At 37.7% G+C, this 17,613-nt stretch overlaps 1 pseudogene; it reads left to right on the plus strand.

The window, feature by feature from the left end:
• The first annotated feature begins 654 nt into the window (after positions 1-654).
• Positions 655-17,613, plus strand: part of LOC122148917 — a 53,904-nt pseudogene continuing 36,945 nt past the window's right edge.

Here is a 17,613-nt window from a genome sequence, read left to right on the forward strand (position 1 = left end):
CGATTCGACCAAAGTAAACTTTGCGTAGTGTGATTAATAGGTTTTAGGGTTGACCGTCACAGCTGTCACAGTGACACGCCGCGTGTTGGTGTAGCAGGTGCGCGTTTACCAAAGAGACCACATCTTCACTGACGCGTCACGTGTGCGGGAGACGCAGGAAGTTCAACATCAAGTCCACATCAATATGATTACAGGCTATTTTGTTTGTTTGTTTTCTCGTGTCAATTTTATTTATCAGAGCATCAATTTTAAATGACTGGATTTTATGACACATGAAAAATGTCAACCCCCAGTATTTTTTTTTAACAAACAAAATATCACAAAAAATTGAAATGAACAATGAACAATGACAAATTAAAAGCAACCACGAAAAACATCATTTTTATCAGATAATACTGAGACAAAATATTAATATAAAAAAAAAATATTTTTTTACTCTGATTTTCTTGTTGTTGTTAATTAAAGATTAATAGTGGCTTTCAAAACTCCCAGATTGATAATTACACTATGATGCATAATCATCGCGACGCCCCTCTCTCTGCGCCACGTCACCTTCCAGAGACTCACATGGGTTTGTTTTGAATAGTGTCTGTTTGACAGTTCAGCTGTTGCTATCGTTCGTCTCAGTGTAAAACCGCCAGCATTTTTGGAAATATGTTGCCCACGGACGGTGTCAGTGTGGTTTCCCCCGTCAGACGTGGGAAAAAGTTATGTCAAAGGTAAAAAAAGACTGTTGTTTTCATGGATGATCGCTGTTCTGAGAGGTTCTGCACTGAAACCGGGGGAGCTGCGCTTCTGTTTGTGCCTGGAGCTAGAAACATCAAACAATTCTCAAGCTTTGAAGCAGGTGGACAGAACGAACCCAAAGCTGTGTTTGTGGTCAGCACCGTGCTGAAAGGTAAAACGGCAGACATTATCAAAGACATCATTTCCCTCAGTCGCTTCCAGTACTGCGTGGTTTTCACAACTATTCCGCACTACATTCACCTGCTTGCGAATAATGTGACCGGTGATCTGGAGGGGAACCCGGTGTTTGAGCAGTTTGAAGAGAAACTGTGTGAGTGGATGGGTGATATGATCTATACTGCTGAGGTGATGCATGCTCCTGTGGTCTTCGCACCTTCACCTTTTGCCTGCTTTCTCTGATCTCTTCCCCTTGGAAGTGGATCTTGAGTCCATCAATGAGAAAAGGCCGGAGAAAAAAAAGACGATTTGGGAGTCTGGTGGATGTGGATATGCACTCTCTCTCCCTGAGCTGCAGATTCAGATTAAATCTCTCGCATCAGCCATCAACGCCCTGTTTGAGTTTCATCGGTACCCGTGAGGAGAGCTTTTCTGTGGGTCCCGATGAGCCGTCTGATCGCAGGGGAGCTGGCCAGTCATCCACAGGCCAAAAACAGGAGGAAGTCAGCCCTGAATAAAGCATCAAACAGTGTTTATTGACAGAACTCTTGATCTCACAGGTGTAGTCCAGTCTGTCTAAATGTCTGTATTCATCATAAGTACTTATGTCAAGACACTACAGGCAAAACCATGTTCTTATTTTATTTTTTCTTTCATGCTCTGGTCATTTTTGAGATTTTGGATTAATGAACTTCCATAAAATGTCTTTTTTATTTGCATTTCAATTACATAGTGTTAGGCTGCTTTCTCAAAAATAGTGTTTTTTTTTCTCCTTCACTGAACCAGAAATATTTTAATCCACTTTAATTGCACTTACCTACACCCAATCTTTTCTTCACATCTATATTCTGAAGATTTAAAGTTTAAAAGTTTAAAGTTTTTTGTGATTTATGGCATGATACAAAGAAACAAAGAAATCCAAAAATCCTTTAACTCTAATTTTTCAGCAAAACAAAAGAAGAATTTTGAACCTGGCTTTATCCAAAGTTCAGATTTCTGTTATAGAAATTGAACCTAATTAGTACACATTTTTTAGATAATGCCTCATTTGCGTATTTAATATATTGTTACAAAATTTGTAATACTTAATTCTTTTAATGTACTGTGACTAAACAACTAGAAAATATGGTGAAATTTATTAGTTAATTTTTAATCTATTTACCTGTGGTGTCTTGTCTTAATATGTTGCATCATCGTGGTGTATATAACACAGTTTAACTTGTTATTCTATGACCTTTCAAAATCATTTATTTTTCCTATTTTTCTCTTTTGCCTAATCTATAGGAGCTGTTAGCCACCATGGTGACAGTCTGGTTGAGAAAATCCTATCCGTGTTGCCACAGTTTCCAGGTCATGTGACTGACGTTCAGGTGGGCATGCTAGAGCTCACATACCTAAAGCAGACGAATGATAACAAGGGCATCTTGGCACCAGGCTGCTTGGCACAGAACCAGTAAGAGCATTTACAATGTTAGGGCATGCAGACATGGTATCATAAAGTTAATTTTTTTTATCTCAAAAAACTAAAGTCGGTTCAGGAAAATGCCCAGAAGCAATATTGTAAAGGCCAAACGATGAACATGCAATGAGATCATGTTCACACTGTGGTGGAATTACAGCTCCAAAATTTTTTAAAGTTGTTTTAATGTTCAGTATTTTAATTTTTAACATGTTTTAAAATTGATTACTTCTTTCAGATGGGCTGGTTGTTACATTAACTAAACAGTTAGATTTAGACCTAAGGTTTGTATTTGAAACTAAATTTAAGCTTTGTAGTTAAAGAAATAATTTACCCCAAAATTGAAAATATACTAATGTCACTCCAAACCTGTATGTACACAAAGGAAGAAGTTTTAAAAAGTTTTTTTTTTTTTTTTGTCCATACACTGAAACATGCCCGTAGACGGGGGGGCTTGGGTAGCTCGAACAACCCACCCCCCAGTGCCAAAGGGCCAGAATTTAAGTCAGTTTATGTGTGTGTGTTTGTGATTTAAAAAACAATAACAAAAAAAGTGTAATAAGTGTTCTTTCAATAACAATGGCCAATAATACAAATCTCCCAAATAAAAATGATCTAAACCAAACTGAAGCCCTAATCCCCTGATTCCCATGGGTCCTTAAAACAGACTTAAATTTAGTTGTATCAAAATTTAAAGCCATAAAAAGTATTAAATGCCTAAAATGGTATAAGAGATGTCTTAATCGTAACTTCAAGAGGTCTTAAATTTGGAAAAAAGACAAAAAAAAAAAGACTTAAATTTCATTTTAAAAATCCTGCATATACCCTGTAAATAGTGAAATAAAATGCCTTCCTTGATATTTGTGTTTTGAAAATGTTTTTTGAATTTAAATTGAGTGACTTCTTCAAAATTTCAGTCAACCTGGATGAAGCTGTGAACATATATTCATATCATATTCCAAATTGTATCCAAGAAGATTAACTGACCAGTCTTCTCATTCCATAAGTGTCAAGACAACAAGCAAACCGAAAACAAGCGAAGAAGCATTGACAGAGAGATGAGAGAGGATGATGATGAGACGAGATGAACTTGTACACTGCTCAAAACAGTTATAAAAACCAAGTCATTTTAAACTTCAGGGATATCAATCTGTCCGGTTAGGAAACATAAATGATTATGAATCACTTTCAACTGTTTTGGTGCAAATGAAAGTGACAGCAGGTGCACTGGAGAGTCAACAGCAAGACAACCCCCAAAAATGCAAGACAACACAATCAGGTTACACAGGCAGTCCAGCTCCTCCAGGATGGCACATCCATACTTGTGGTCACGAAGAGGTTTGGTGTGTCACCCACCACCGTTTCAAGAGCATGGGGGAGATACTGAGAGAAATGCCATTACCATGAGGAGAGCTGGACGGGGACATAGAAGGGCAACAACCCAGCAGCAGACCAGTATCTTCTCTCTTTGTGCGAGGAGGAACAGGAGGAGCACTGCCAGAGCCTCCAAAATTAGCTCCAGCAGGCTACTGGTTTTGCATGTTTTCTGACCAAACTGTCAGAACAGACTTCATGAGGGCCTGACATCCTGCAAAAAAAAGACCCCCATTTGCCACTGAGTATATGATAGACATGAAAGAGTCTGGAGATGCCATGGGGAATGTTATTCTGCGTGCAACATCATCCGGCATGACCGGTTTGGTGCTGGGTCAGAAATGGTCTGGGGAGAAACATCATTAGAGGGTCGCACAGGCCTTCACTTACTAGCCAGTGGTTCCCTTACTGCTGTTAGGTGAAATCCTCAGAGCCATTGTCAGACCTTATGTTGGTGCAGTGGGCCCTGGGTTCCTCCTGGTCTCATGTGGCTAGAGTGTGCAGGCAGTTTTTAGATTACAAAGGCATTGATGCCATTGACTGGTCCTCACGTTCCCAAGACCTGAATCCAGTTGAGAAACTTTGGGACATTATGTATTGGAGCATCTAAAGCCACCAAGGAACATCACAGACTGTCCAGGAGCTCACTGATTCCCTGAACCAGGTCTGGCAGGAGATCCCCCAGGACACCATCTGCCATCTCATCAGGAGCATGCCCTGGCATTTTTGTGAGTGCGTACAGGCACGTGGAGGCCATGCACACTACTGACTTACATTATGAGTTGCTGTGATGAAACTTCATTCAACTTGTATTAGCCTGTAACTACAGTTTTTTAACTTTGGTCTGATTTTAAATCAAACCCTCTGTGTGTTGATGATTTTGGTTTCCATTTACTGTTGTCACAGCTGTGTCATGCTGGATCTGTTTTCCTGTTGTTGTGAATTGATTTGATCTGAACGGAAACAGCGTCCAGTGGATATTCTCCAAAATGGCACCGGTGTTATGTGGAAGAGACAAATTGTTGAATAAATGCGTTATTTGTTTTTTTTTCTTTTGCGCACAAAAAGTATTCTCGTAGCTTCGTATAATTGCAGATGAACCACTGATGTCACACGGATTAAATCACAGATCTCCTTGCTATGTTTTCTGGACCTTGGAACATTTTAGTTGCATTGCTGTCTATACAGGGTCAGACAGCTCTCAGATTCCATCAAAAATATCTTAATTTGTGTGTTCCAAAGATGAACAAAGGTCTTACAAGTTTGAACGACATGAGGGTGAATAATTAATGACAGCATTTTCATTTTTAGGTGTACTAACCCTTTAAAATGTTAAACATTACTTCAAATATATTTGTATATATTTATAATTAAAAATAAATTGATTTAAAACAAGTATATTTTGATATACAGTAACTTCATGTAGCTATTAAATGTATATAAATATAAATAGATACGTATGTCACACACATCCAAAATGTAATTATAGCTTCAGAAATGACAAGTTAAGAGTCACTATTAAAATGAAGAACAAAGAAACAAATGACAAGGAATAGAACAAAGAGTACTCCAGAATTCAGTATCTTCAGTAGCAAAATACTTTTTTTTTCTTGTCATTACTTCTCTTTTATAAATATTAAGGACATAAAATAGACCACAGCAGCTCTATTAAGCTGCATTTATATATTAGATTTCTTGATCCATCTGTCTGATGTTTTGTCATCACTGCTTCAAGGGGAATGTCCCTACCGTAGTTTGGTTTAGACCAAAAAACCTCAGTTCTGGTAAAGGATTAGAGAAATATATTGCATAATCACGGCTGTTCTCAAAGTCTGTCTGTTCACAGTGGGAAAGATCTTAGAACACCATGAGACTTGGTTATACACATGTTGGCACAAGAACGATGCCCAGCCAAGTATTTTTAATGGAGAACCACATTTCTTTAGGCATCATAAATGTGTATTTGTAAACTAAATGGCTTTGTTGGAGTTTTTTGCCGATGTCATTTCCTATGAGGCAGGATGTGGTAATGAATGACCCCAAATTACTGCTGTTTCTGTGTAATATTGTCATGTTGCTCAATTGTTTTAACACATATTTTGTGAACTCACGCACTGTCTGAGTGGAAACCTAATGTTTTTCCTAAATGAACCCAGTCATGTTTTTTGGATGGGAAATTTTTGTTAAATGTATTGCACTTATGCCCTTTGGTTGAACTCAGTCATGAGTCAAAACATCATCTGTTAATGTTTGGGGTAATTGACACCATATAACCTTTCTGGCAGATGATTTTGTGGTGGATCGTCATATATTGATATAATATTCTCTTGATACAAGATTTTTTTGAAGCAAGTAACAATGTCAAAACTAAACCTACTTCATCTGGAAGTCAAATGGTATTAGCATGGAAACCCAAACGCTGTTTACAACCCATTAGGTCTAAACCCACATGTTAGACGTGAGGGTTTGTTAAATGAGGAACGTGTTTCGTATGTCTGTTTTCTTTCCAGATCCCGTCAGGCAGGGATTCAGAGAGCACATTTGCCTGCGGAAATGAAGTGATTGAGTTAAGTTCTCTTATGAGCTACACCAATGAATAAACCAGTTTCACCTTTTACATTTTGTGCCTCCAAAGCTGCCAGATTTGTCTTGTCTCCATTTTGGGCTCCCATTGTGGCTATTTGTCATCTTAACCCTGTTCAATCACTGTTGTTGTGAGAGCATTGATGCTGTTGTTTTTACATACACATGGACGCAGACACATGGCATATTCCAGGACCACATCCTTTCACCCCCATTAGCTGGTTACAGTAGCACCGCAGTGCTGAGTACAAACACACTCTTGAGACCTCCATATAAATATACAAGAGCTCAATGTTAGCCAGATGGCGTGGAGACTGAATAGGACAAGTCTCCGTTTGAAGAGCCTTCTGTAACTGGTTGTGTGTAAAAGTGCATGTTTAATATGGTTTGGAATTGGTTTCTATTTGTTTCGTGCTTTAAAAGGCCCATATTTCACACTTTGTTATTTTTCATTGAGGGCCACTTATAATGATAGCCTGTTTTTTTTTTTTTTACAGCAAGAACAGGCAGAATTTAGTTTTACACAACCATTTTTCTGACCTTCTCTGAATCTTTTGCAAAACATTAATTGGGCAGCACAAAACCACTGAAGAGATCCCTTTCTTTTAATGAGATATTTGTTATAAGTCTATGCAGATGTTGGCCTTATGTGAAAATGCCTTTTACTTGGTTGGTCAAGTGCTTGACTAGAGCAACATGAAACAGGGACTCATCTGAAAGGCTTGGCATATTTCTCTGAAGGAATATAAAGAACATGCTCTGATCTTAAATAAGCGCTGAACGGTGCATCCAAATGCAGAGATGAGGTGGTGTGTACCTGACGGCTCTAGATTCATTCATCACTGTATATATGTCACCCCCTATGTGGATCACATAATCCATGGAGGTTTTCAAAATGTTGAAAGTTGAATAACGACAGTACGGGATCCACAGATACCACTTGATCTTACTACTGTATGGTTTATCAGAATTATATTTATAGTCATGGAATACACTATAACAGAACTTTTCTTTAGTCTTTTTTACAAATCGAATCAATGCATTATATTATATTATATTATATTATTATAAATAAATGTAATAATTTAAATTGAATAATAAATTTTATATATATGTGTGTGTGTGTGTGTAAAACTATAAACAAACAATTACATTTTTTATAAATAGCACAATTAGAATGTCAGTTTCGATAATTAATAAGTACTTGTATTGACAGTGGACAATGGAAAAAATCATATTGGTTGCTTTTAGAGTGTTTGTGCAATGCGGACTGCTTTGAGATAATAGATTTTGTCTTTTAATTTTTTAATTTATTAAAGTATTTGTGTAGGCGTGTGCTAATTACCTCAGTATGTGCTCATTCTGTCATGACGTGATCTGCAAATTAACTGAGGAATGGTTGTTTGCTCATGAGAGACAGAGTTTTTGTGTTGCTGCGTGTAGTTTTAGTATTCTCTAGAATGTCATGTTCAGTGTTTTTCACCCCCCTTATGTTTCTAATTTAAGTTTGCGGGTAAAAAAAAAGCATTTATTTTGCCCACTCTCTCTGTAGCTACACTGGTTCCCTCTTTTTTCAGGTCAGCTTATTCTCGGCTGGAGCTCCAGGACTCAGTGGAGGAGAACCGGTCCAGTTCCATGCAGTCAAATCTGTTCAATGTGAGCATGGGGGATTTCTTGCTTTAGCTCAGCAGGCAAGCGAGTCACAAGCCTAGGGTTTTTGTTTAGCAGAGTCTAGACAGGCTCCAGGCAAATATCAAAGCTTTTGATGCATTCTGACAGGGCCCAGCTGATCCTCAAGAGAGCAAATCTACTCCCTTGGATACCCAGGTGCACCACGAACACACACACACACAGATGGAGAGGCCGGGGCTAGTTGCCTCACAGAAAATGTATTATTTGATTTGTTATGAGTTGAACATAAAAGAAGATATTTTGAAGATTGCTGGTAATCAAAAAGTTGGTGGTTGCCATTGACTTCCATAGTAGGAAAAGAAATACTATGGAAGTCAATGGCAACCACCAACTGTTTGATAACTAGCAATCATTAAAATACCTTCTTTTATGTTCAACATAAGAAAGCAACTCATACAGGTATGGCACGACATGGGGGTGAGTAAATGATGACAGAATTTTCATTTTTGGGTGAATTATCCCTTTAATGTCTTTAAACATCTCTCCAGACTGTTGTATAATGCCATCTAAGTCATTCATTTCTGACCGAGTTTTGCCAGTCCAATGTTCTGGGTCAAGGAATATGCACATATCAGACAGATCATCCAAACACAAATAGATTAATGCTTTACTTTCATTCCTCTATACCTTCCTACCTAGATTTTTCTGAAACAATATGAGTGGTGTTTGTCTGTGCAAAACTCGCTGCCACAATAATTGGGGTTACATGTACTTTAAAACTTAAATTTTCAGTCTGAACTGAACAGTCAGAACTGAAATAATCTGACTTTTTTATTTATTTTTTATGTCAGACTGAAATTTTACCAGTTGGACTAACAGTTCTGAATAATGTAATTATAGCTCAGCTTCGTCCAGCATGTATACATTTTAATCAGTCTGCAGTTGGTCCCTGTTTTGTGCACCACTTTTTTTTAAAAGACAGAGATGGCACACAGAGTGTATTAAAACCTTTAAATATTCAATTTGGCATTATCTAATGCAGGGTTTCTCAAATCTTGCCCAATGCGCTGCAGAGTTTAGCTCCAACCGTGATCAAACTCACCTTATCTGTGATTTTCCCTGTAATGTATACGTGGAAAGACAGATGAAGACAAGTAGCTTGATTAAAACTGGGCATGTAAACATACTTACTGCTAGATTACATTGAGTGGTCTTCTAAAGAACTGCAGGAATATAAAATGTTTTTGAATAGGTTTCTTTTGGCTTTTCTTTGAATAGTAGCCTTTATTTTTAAGCCTGTAAAGTGTTATTTAACCTTTGCTAGGATGTTTTGGGGTGTTTGCTTGCAGGCCAAAATCAATAGAGCATACTCGTTTTGTACAAGTCTCTTTGATAATCATGCCTTAAAATAAGTCTGTTGGATTTTTGGCTGCCTGTTTTATCACCCACCAGGTGTAAATTGTAAGTCTAATCCTTAAAAATAGAAAATAGCACACCTCAAAACCCTGCACTATATTTGAGGTATCATTCATGTCATTCACAAACAGTACAGGGTGAGTTACACGCTAAACTTTTTAAAAGGATATTTCACCCTCTACGTCAAAAGAACCCCAAAAACACATCTATGCATACATTTTACTGTATGCATAGATATTCCATCTGAAATTAACACAAGTGTCAGTAAAACAGCAGCAACCTTCATTGATTTTCACACAAATTTTGATTATGGGGTACATTATTGATTAAAGATTTTGCATGGATCCTTGCACAAATACTATGACCTCAAAATACATTTCGACATTTATGTTACATAACCAGCTCTACATGTATGACTTTTCTGATTTAGTAAACTTGCTTGGTAACTCACCTGGTGCAGCAATGCAGCACTCTGGTATACATCCAGTGAAACATAAGTTACAATAAAAGAGATCAGACTTGTAGAATTAAGCAAATATGGCACAGGCAAATTTGTCCAATGAGTCTGGGTTGCTTATTTCTTATGTAGAACACATTTTTTGAACAGAAGTGGAGTCTATAATTGAAGTGGAGTCTGTTCAGCCTGTAACCCTAGTTAGTGAGCAATACTAATAGGGATGTTTGCCTCAGCAAACACCACTAATAATAATGGTTCTGACTGGGTTTTTGTGTCCTAGCCCTGCAGTGCTGATATTGGGTATTGTTCTTGTCAGCTCAGGTGAATGTGATTGGGGTACATTGTGTTATTCTAACCCAGCTATATCTATAGACTGTGAGAAATATTTATGAAAGGTTTTATTTTAAGATCCTACTATGTGGGCTGTCTGGCTAATTTTGCCCTCTTTATTGTATGGTGTTTCCCTTTGTAATTGTAGGTTCTGTTTCAGGGTCGCTGTATTTAGTGTTGTTTATGGGTGGGTCATTTCAGGCAGCCGTCTTGAGCGTGACTGGCCCGGGCTGCTGATAGGAGACTTTCCTCTTTCTTGCCTGTGTGAACCCCAATTTTTAATAACAGTCTGGTTGTACACTGTGCCTATTCAGGTCTGACTGGAGAAATGTCCAGATCTCTCTATGTTTTTAGTGTGGTTGTGGGAGAAATTAATGCCATGTCTGGTGTTTTGAAAGGTTGGGTTTGAAATACTTTACTAAGGACATGAATTTATGTTCTTTGAAATGGTAGCATATGCAGTCTGCAATGGATTGTGCTGTGTGTGAAATTTTGGTTAAATCAGATTTCAGGACTTCACATTTGGTTAGCTAAAGGAGGGCTGTTTTTCACGCTCTGCTCTACTGCGCAATCAACCAACCTGCCTATCTTCTTTATTCCCTGCTGCAGTAATACAAATAGACAATTTACAATTGGCCAAAAATCTGCTGTTTTTGGACTGGATGATTGTGTGTTTGTCTGTTTCCAGTCAGGCTGGTGTAATAGGTTCTTGGCACTGCAGTAGAGTGGGGTTGCTTTGATTTTGTGTGTGTGGGACCCTTCAGCTATTTTATTTTAAGGTATTTAACACAACCTCCATACTTCTAGCTTATTTTTTACTACCTTCTACCCAGCTCTGTGCCTTGTCCAGCCAGCATTAAACCAGAATATTGTCCTAGAGCTGCTCAGGATATCGCATGAAAGTGGTAGTGTGTGTGTGGAGGGGGGAGAAATGGACTGCACTACGCAGTGAGAAAACAACACTAGAGAGAAGAGACAATATATCACACAGACACACACATTTCACAGGCGACTAAAAAGACTGACTTTCATGTCATGTCATTTGTCACATTTTGTCATGCTTAGTATTGAGTACTTGAGTCTTTGTTGACAGATCATATGTGTTTACTCTCACTTTAGCCCCGTCATATCCCTCCACTAGTTTTCCCTGTCTCTGATTGACAGGTGGATTGTTAAATAAGAATATGGTGACAGGCACACTTCAAGCCCACACACGACTCTGACTTATAGAAATTTCTGTATATACTTTTTGCAACATGTATAAAAATGTAGAGCTTTTTTCTCTTCTCATCTCATTTAATTTTATCTCATCTCATCTCACCTCTGCTTGTCGTCTCACTTCATATCCCACCTCATCTCCTTCTCACCACAACTCTATCTTAACTATCTCTCATCTCACTTTATGTCTCCTCGTCTTGTCTCTCCTCTTATTATTTCTTCTCCTCTTGGTTTGTGCCTCCTCATATTGTTGCTCCTCTCTTCTCCTCCTTATCTAATCTGCAGCTCATCTCCTTCTCATCACACTTTGTGTCTTCTCATCTTGTCTCTCCCTTCTCGTCTTGGTTTGTGTGACCTCATCTTTTCTCCCCTCTCATCTCAGTTTGTGTGTTCTCGTCTTGTGTCTCCTCTTCTCATTTCTTCTCATCTTGGTTTGTCTCATCATCTTTTTTCTCCTCTCTTTTCCTCTTCTTTGATCCTGTTGTCTCTCCTTTCCTCTCCTCTCCTCTCCTCTCCTCTCTTTTCTTTTCTTTTATTCTGTTGTTCTGGTTGTACTGATTGTCAAGTCAATATATTTGTAATGGAGCTGGAGGAATAAGTAGATTTAAATGAGATGAAGACATGAGGTATTGATACATGCAGAAACTCCAAACCCCCAGCGGGCTGTGAGTGCGCCAGCAGCAGCTCCTGAACCTGTGACTGTGCTCCCATTCATTGTGTTTTAAAGGTTAGTGTCTGCTCTCTGGGATTTATCTTTCTGCTCAGGGATTCTCACATGAAACAAAATGAGCCACAGATGAGAGGGTGATTTGTGATGTGTTTTTGTAAGTTTGTGTGTGCCAGTCTTTTTTAGATGTATGTAACAGGATGTTGCTTTTGTGTTGCATTTTTATCTTAAAGATTTTAGCAGAATTATGCTTATCTTTATGGACGGAGATGATGCCACTAAACTGTCTGTAAATTTAATTGAACCATTCTACACACCAGTCAAACAGTGAATATAGTTTCTATTTACATTTATATTTTTGTTACATTCAAATTTTAGGGTCAGGAAGTTAAAAGAAGTTTGCAAGAATTTGAAACTTTTTTCAGGATGCATTAAATTGTTCAAAGGTGACAGTAAAGACATTTATAATGTAACAAAAGATTTTTATTTCAAATAAATGATGATCAGTCCTGAACAAATATACCCACAGTACCATAAAAAGCACCATGGACTTTTTTCAACATTGATAATAATAATAAAAAAAACTTGTTTCTTGAGCAGTAAATCGACCAATTAGAATGATTTCTGAAGGATCTTGTGACATTGGAGGCTGAAGTAATGGCTGCTGAAAATTCAACTTTGCGGTCACAGAAATAAATGCCATTTTAAAAGAAAAGAAAGAAAGAAAGTTAATTTAAAAAAAGAAAGTTAATTTAAATTGTAATTGACTACTGTTTTTGACTATATTTTTGCTATTTTTTTGTCACGAATCCGGTTCATGGAATTCCATCCAATTACCACCAGAGGTTGCTTTTCCATTTTAATGACTCTCTCACTACACAGACTTTCACATGTCACCCCGGACTACATTTCCCAGCAGCCATTTCACTAATCACACATTCACCTGAAACCAATCACTGACACTATATAACACCCACAAAGATCCTGTTCAAACTGTAGAGTTTTGTTTAGTATTTATGCTGTTTAGCATAGCTACTTTACGGAGCCAGTTCCCTGTCCTTGTTTAAGTTTCTACAGGTGCATCTCAGTAAATAAGAATGTCGTGGAAAAGTTCATTTATTTCAGTAATTCAACTCAAATTGTGAAACTCTGTATTAAATTCAATGCACACAGACTGAAGTAGTTTAAGTCTTTGGTTCTTTTAATTGTGATGATTTTGGCTCACATTTAACAAAAACCCACCAATTCACTTTCTCAACAAATTAGAATATGGTGACATGCCAATCAGCTAATTAACTCAAAACACCTGCAAAAGTTTCCTGAGCCTTCAAAATGGTCTTTCAGTTTGGTTCACTAGGCTACACAATCATGGGGAAGACTGCTGATATGACAGTTGTCCAGAAGACAATCACTGACACCCTTCACAAGGAGGGGTAAGCCACAAACATTCATTGCCAAAGAAGCTGGTTATGAGAAACAAGAGACCAAAAAATGCAGATGAGCTGAAGGACACTGTCAAAGAAACCTGGGCTTTCATACCACCTCAGCAGTGCCACAAACTGATCACCTCCATGCCACGCTGAACTGAGGCAGTAATTAAAGCAAAAGGAGCCCCTACCAAGTATTGAGTACATGTACAGTAAATGAACATACTTTCCAGAAGTATATATATTTTTATATTGGTCTTATGAGGTATTCTAATTTGTTGAATTGGTGGGTGTTTGTTAAATGTGAGCCAAAATCATCACAATTAAAAGAACCAAAGACTTAAACTACTTCAGTCTGTGTGCATTGAATTTATTTAATACACAAGTTTTACAATTTGAGTTGAATTACTGAATAAATGAACTTTTCCACAACATTCTAATTTATTGAAATGCGCCTGTAGTTTCCTTAGTCTAGTCAAAGTCTTGCCTTGCCTGCTTTCTGATCTTCTGCCTGTGTATTTTTGAATTAACCCTTTGCCTTGCTGTTTCGGACTGTGTTTGCACCTCTCATCTAGACTATTGCTTATTGGTTTGGATTACCTGTCTTGTCAAGCCCTTTGAATTATTTTTCCCGTTGATCGACCTACGCCTGTTCATCGGATTACTCTTGTGTCTTGCCCTCAATATACCTGTTGCCATTGTCTGTCCCTTGCTTGTTTCTGACCATTCTAATGAATAAAGCTTTGCAAATGGATCCGCACGTCTCTAGTCCCTGTTGCCTCGTTACATTTTTGATGAAGTAAATGCAGCCTCATAATAAAACATCTTCCTGACCCCAAACTTTTAACCAGTAGTGTGCACAATATATAAAACTGCTTATTTTATATTCTTATACATATACATATATATATATAGAAAGAGAGAGAGAGTTATATAAAACCATTATATCACAAAATACCTCTTAAAACCATACATAAAACCAAGTCAAAGGATAAAACATTTAGGTGCAGTTATTAATGAAAATCGCCAATAATATAATTTCATTCTCTATGGATCTAAAGGCTAGAAACAACCAAATGACACTTACATAGCAGTCATTCTCGAATCTCTTTAAGATACAGATGACATTTGTCTTTAAAGTGAAATGGCAGGCTCACTTTGGAGATACTTTTCAGATTTAGAAACTTTTTGCACTCCAATTTCCTTTGCTCTTTCCTTTATCAAATCCTGACAGGAAAAAAAAACCTGTCCTGTGTGTGTGCTCTTGTTGTTTCTCTGATGATGAATCAAGGATTCTGCTTGCTTCTATTTCTTATTTTAGTTTTGTTTTTTCTCCTGTTAGAGATTGTAATGAGCATGAAAAATACACACACCTCTCCAGTGGAGCGTCTGCCAGGTCTCCTTATGTGCGCAAGCATATGTGTGCATAGTGTCATTAGTCCTAGAAGTGGGCGTAATTGAAGAATAAACTGACATGGATTGAATGCTGCCAACGAGTGGGGGTTGTTTGTTTCCTGTTGTTGATAAACACAGACTTAATCACTGTCTACTAAATCAATCAGCCCATCACAACGATTATGGCATCATAACAGCACATCTGTGTAAAATTGCGGGTGAAACATTGGCTCCGTATTGTTTTGGGATTTTATTTAAAGTGCGTGTTACATTACAACACACCCGAAACGTTGTTGAGAAACGGCATCTAATTATTGCTAATCACATTTTGGAACCATTTTGGATGCAATTTAGTGTCTGTGCGTGTATAAAGACCTATTTTAAGGCGTTCAGGCTCACTTAGTCAGTTGTTGTAGTTTCTTAAGTGCTCAGTCATGTGTTTCCAGGAACCCTGAACTTCCCCTACCACACACACATACACACTGGACAGCACAAAGAAGTTGTGGCGGGGATGGGTAATAAACCCCTACCACATATGTGGTCTTTGCAGACCAACAGTGCCCTCCATAGGTTAGAGTACTAATGCAGCACAAATGTTCATATACAAACTCACTGAACCCCCCTGTCAGGACATCGAGCCTGGGGAACACTTCAGGAGAGGAGTGGAGTAAAGAAGGGGGGAGGTTTTGGGGTAAATTGGAACCATGTTGCCCCTCCAAAACATTCCAAGCGGACCCCTCGTCTTCCTGGAATACATGCCGAGTTGACATACACATGCAAACAGAGAGGGTCCAGTCTTAACTCTGGCATGTAAACTACGCGGAATATATGTGCATCTCTTTACAACATGCAAAATCAGTTCAGCCTCATTGCACCAGACACCGTACCTACCCACAAGCACGTAACATTCTTGACCAGGTTTCAAAGATTTGTACTAGCTGAACATCTTCTGGGCCATTAAAGATCTCTTTAAGATGCCTTGATATAGTCAGTATATACTACCAGTAAAATACTACCACTCAAAACCTAGTCATTCTTATGCTATTTTCCACATCCAAACTATGAATTTACACAAATTGAATTATGGGAATTATGTAATGACCAGAAAATGTCAAAACTATCTTATAGTTTAGTTTTTGAAGGAGTTCACATGTTCGACATTTGTTGACTGCTTTTTTCTTCACTTGCCAGTGCAGTTCATGACTTTGATTTTTGTTCTGTTTGTTTTGTTTGTTCTGTTTGTTTTCTTCTTATTTTATATATTATATTTTCTTTTATTTATTTTTTTATTTATTTTATTTACCAAACTCATTTAATATTTTATTTACTTACTTTACTTTTGCTTTGCTTTGCTTTTGCTTTGATTTAAAGCATTTAAACATAAGACATCAGAAGGAAAGATTTCTAAGATCATGGGAAACATAAATTCACTCAAGTGTATACTGCCAGTTGACTGGTAGTGTACACCCTTATTATATTCACGACTGTTCTTTTTTTTCTTGGTGCCTAATCTAGTGTAATCTGAAAACACAATGGGCTCAGCATTCCGTGCTTTAACAGTCTGTTAAAAAAATGTTATGGTTTTTTTTCTGCTTTCGCAAGAATCGGCAAGGAAGTGTGACCAACCCATCATGTGATCTTATTTTTCTCCAATTTTCCCGCTTTTTTTTTTTTTGGTCACATTTCATTTATCTCCAGATTACTGAGCCTTTTTTGTGTTCTTGCATTATCTGCCATGTTTTTATACTGTCCCTCCACTCGTAATTCCTGACACAAGTCTACTCTTTAGAACAACAAGCCCCATGATTATTATGTAGGCTTTTGTCCTCCTCATTTTTGTACCCCCTCTTTTTTGTCTCGTCTTTGGAGTAATGGAGTCAGGCCTCTCTCTAGCACTGCCAAAACTCTGTCTGGAACACATTACAGCTGAGATCCAACACATGGCAACTGTTAGAAAGAGAGCGAGAGAAATAGACAGATGTATAGGAAAAGCAAAAAGAGCAAAAGAAAAACAGAGCAGGTTTAACATTTGGTTTCAGTGTCAGTAAAACACCCCCACCCATTTTCGCTTGCCCTCATGTCTCCTCTCTCCCTCGATCGGATTTTTCGTCCTTTGTTTTGTGTCCTACAACCTCACTTTATCAGTCTTTTACCCTTTTACTTCTTCTACTCTTGTCCTTTTCCCAAAATTCTGCTCATGTACTTGATGTGTTTCTCAGGCTGTCCACCCTCCGCAATTTCATTTTATACAGTCAGTTCTCTCATCAAGAGTTCGTGAGAAGTTTCCACGACTTGATTAATATGACAAGCAGCACATAAGCCGGAACACACACGCACACACAATCCAGGAGATGATTAAAGACAGGAAAGAGGAGGAAGCCAGTGTGAATGAACAGAATGATGATGCCTCATTAGCACAGGTCAGATGGGAGGAGATCATTTAAGAAACCCTTGCTGAAAAATGATTGTACAGTTACTTAAGATAGAGCAGTTTATTACTGATGGATGGGTAGGAGATTGAAAAAGATAAATAGTCAACTCAGCAAGACTAAGGACATGTTCTTGTGTCAATCTACACTGTTTTTTAATTGTTTGTCTATGTAAATCAGACTCAGAGAAATGGCTTAATAGATTTTTGTATTAATTGTTTGTCTATGTAAACTATTTTTTGATAGGATGATTTTGTTTTTTTGGTGTTATCCTGTTTTGATGGATTCTTTTGTTATTTGTGGTTTCTTTATTTTTTGTATAT

Source organism: Cyprinus carpio, chromosome A20 (genome assembly GCF_018340385.1).
Source record: "Cyprinus carpio isolate SPL01 chromosome A20, ASM1834038v1, whole genome shotgun sequence".
Lineage (NCBI taxonomy): Eukaryota > Metazoa > Chordata > Actinopteri > Cypriniformes > Cyprinidae > Cyprinus > Cyprinus carpio.